Consider the following 3,915-nt stretch of genomic DNA (forward strand, 5'->3'; position numbering starts at 1 on the left):
ACTGCAAAGTTATGGCAGAAGGACCAATTTCTGCCAAAGTGGGGTTGCACCGAACCCACGGAATCCCTCCTAGATCCGCAACTGACATACATTGTACAAGCTCAATACAAGGCACATTGAACATAACCAGTTTGTTTAATTATTATTGTGTACATTTATAAGAACATTCCTCACAAACTGCCGTTAGCAATATGTGGTCCCAAAATTTAGGCAAAATTCACAAATGTGGACAGTTTGTCTACAACAGAGGGAGAGGGAGCATCTACATAATCTAGTGGCAAATTATGATCAGCATACAAAGGGTAACTATCACAAACAAATAAGATGCAGTTTGTTTTACATAGCACCAATTACTATGCCTCCAAAATGGATAAACGAAGCACTATCTAATGAACATATTTTTTGTCAAAGTGAAACACTTCACATTTATTTTACAATACATCCAAACTTGGATTGCATATGATACAATAAATCTTAAACTGAACCTTGAGGAGGTAGTCTCACATTCAAGGTCAATCTAGTAGTAACTCAAGTAAGCAGCACATTGTAACAGTTACATTTAATTCTTTCTCTCATTTGACACATAAAGTACGTTACACATCAAAACACATAGTATGCTTGTACATGAGTGGTTTAGTAAGTAGCACTGTTATGCTACTACCATTTTACTCAGCACAATGCTACTCCAAAGTGTTCCACGCATGTTGTTGTATTACAATAATAGACTCAGCACAACACAAAGCTGGCACACAAAACATGGTAGAGTATGTCGCTAATAAATGTAGCTTTACTACCATAATCTGACACTCTGTATAATGCAACAACAGCTGCCACACAAAGTGTGGTATGGCAAGTAGCTACAATCAGAGTTTCTCAAGCAATCTGAACAACAACTATCACACAGTGAGTCACATCCCTAAAATTTAGTGACCTTTATCACTGATACATTAAAAAGCTGCCAGCCAATGATGATACAGCATCAAATATTTGCCAAACCCTGTATTCAAATGTCATATTGTCATTACAAGTCACATGGTACATGACCAATTTTTTTAATTATTATTGTGTATGTAACTTTAAAAATTTCTCACAGACTGCCATTAGCATAATGTGCTGTAAAAATTTAAACAAATGTCACAAATGTGGTCGGTTTGTCTAGAACTGAAAGGGAGAGGGAGTATCTACATAATTAAGTGGTAAATTATGGTAAGCATACAAAGTGTAAGTATCACAAACAAATAAGATGCAGATTTAAGGTGGAAACTAGCAGGGCATGTCAACTAGCGGGACATGTAAAATCTAGGTCAAAAATATGGTCTGTGTGTATACAGTCCGGTTTTATCAAAAATGTACCGTATATTTCTTGCTTTTAATGTTAAAGAAGCAATAAACTTCGAAAGACACGTATAGATTCTCTTCAAACAACAAAATACCTATTTATTACTAAGAAATGATTATCTTACTCGCATAGTACCAATCCATTGTAGAACAGTTCCTTCGGTACAGACAGACATATGGAATCCTGAGGTAGCTCAATCAGTTGTATATCAAAAAGTTTTCCATGCCTTAATCTTCCAATTAACACTTATCTGTTTAATACAAACAAGAACATAAAAAACAAGGTGAAGTAGGATTGTGAACGATTAACAAAAAATACAAAATGAAAATCCTACTCGTGACGCAAATTCTACTCTACATTGTACTTTACATGTTATTATATAATAATTACCAATCACCTTGCAATGTAGAGTAGAATTTGAGTTAAGAGTAGAATTTTCATTTTGTATTTTTGTTGGTCTTTCGGAATCCTACTTCATTTTGTTTTTATATGTTTTTAATGTTCTTATTTTTAATAATAATTCTAATATTTCTTCAGATGCAATTGTGATAACTGTTGATTTTACACAAACAGCATTGAATAGATATGCTGAAGGAATATCAACTATACTGATGACAAGTGAAATTAATACAAGTCTTGACTCAAGTTCAAGAAACTGTGACCTGAGAGTGTTTATCTTTCCTGCAATGTTGTAGCTATTCCTGTTCTTCCAGGCTGTTGTAAAGTTTATATTATCATTGCATATAATAACATTAATTAACTGTTTGTTTTTTTAATATAATAAATTGACACACTTGATAAATCAGTAACATGTAAGATTAATACTTTATCTTAGCTGGAAATCTCCACTAAACTATTACAATTGATTCCAAGCATAGCTAGTTAAAAAATATCTTGCTTCTTCCAAAGCTGAAGATCTGAGTATGTGTGGCCACACCCACATTTTGGAGCACATGCTTCTAAAATTAACAAAATGGCGGCAGATGGCATAATGCAGTAGTCACAGTATCACATTCCTTACTTGAAGAATGATCTGATGGCACATGGACTTGCACATAGACTGTTGTAGTTGATTGGTGTAACAATTATCCTTGTATCATCAGCCAATACTGTACCGTATGGGGCCTTTTCTTCAAGGGCTATAAATGTTGTAAATTTTGCCATTTGTTAAGAGTCATGAAATTTACTTTCGTGAAAATCAAATTAATACGGTACAAGATAGCAGATGGCATGAATTTGCAAAAATTAAATCCGTGACAAAAAAATCCACAAAATTTACAGCCCTTGAAATAAAGGTGCCCAACAGTATTGTGATACAGACCAACAACTGGATTGACAGGACTTTTTGATGAAGATGAAGATAAAAAATGTGGCTGAATGAAATGGCTAGTTCACTGATTTTTAACGATCATTTTAGACAAGCTCTAGACAATAAGAGCATTTCTTTTTTGATTTGACACATCTACAGCTCTTACAAACAGCATTGGGGCCACAGCATCTTTGTCTCCTTGTGGTAGCCATTTATTATTATTATTATTATTATTATTATTATTATTATTATATAGGCGGTAGCCTATACGTAGGATTGAGGTTGATTTTTCAAGATGGCGTCCGTTTTTATGATTTTCAAACACTTATAATTCTTTTATCTTACGTTGTACAGCTTTATAAATGGCTTAGATCAGCTCTCCTTCACTGAGCGATTCTCCTGGTACCTTTAAAGTGAACTGTAATGTAGCGGGAGCATTTCTGGAAAACAGGCCCAAATTCAAATTTCTACAAAATTCTTCAGACTTTTTCTTCTTTCATCTTTCTTCTATACACTGGATAATCTCTTAAACTAGAGAACAGCTCTTGTTGCCTTTTACATCACTCCTCTGGGCTTGGGTCAAGGACCACAAAGGTAGTTTCAAAAAGAAGCGAGGACAGAGAACAAAATGGAAGACAAAATCCAGCTGCAGCCACCGCGTGGGTTTGTGGTTTGACGCCATTTTAATTTACGCGCACGTGATTAGCATGAATATAATGGACCTTATGCAACAAACTGTCTAATTAATGCGCACCTCCCAACTGGATGAAAATGGCAGATTTTTTTGTGAACAGGCAGGCTGAACATTTTCCTCTTTTATCAAGTCATCCTTACTGTAGGAGCTACTTTCAGCTCTCTTTTTGTTTCATCACACTCTATTTATTTCTCCTGTAAGCTCTTTGGTTGTTGTATTGGCTTTTATAGCAGTTTTTCGTAGGCCTATTCTCATCCTTTGCCAATTCCCGTTTTGGTAAATTTTGCTTTCAGGAGCCAAGGCGCTTGCCCCTCCTTTGCTATGAAGACAGAAGTGTATTCAACTGAGTCCTATGACTAATGTCTATCATCAGACTTAGTCTCAGTTCATCAGGACAAGGTACGGTGGAATAACTCACTCAGTTGTCATGTTGCAGCTGGAGTGTGGATGATTATGACCATCTTTTCACTTTTAAAAAAAAAAGGATTGGTCTTTATTCACATGTAAGAATCACTCCAAGGATCATAAGTGTGCTGTAATAGCTGTGCATCAAGTAACTAGCTCTTAATAGTG

Source organism: Amphimedon queenslandica, unplaced genomic scaffold (genome assembly GCF_000090795.2).
Source record: "Amphimedon queenslandica unplaced genomic scaffold, v1.1 AMPQUscaffold_13256, whole genome shotgun sequence".
In the NCBI taxonomy this organism is placed as follows: domain Eukaryota; kingdom Metazoa; phylum Porifera; class Demospongiae; order Haplosclerida; family Niphatidae; genus Amphimedon; species Amphimedon queenslandica.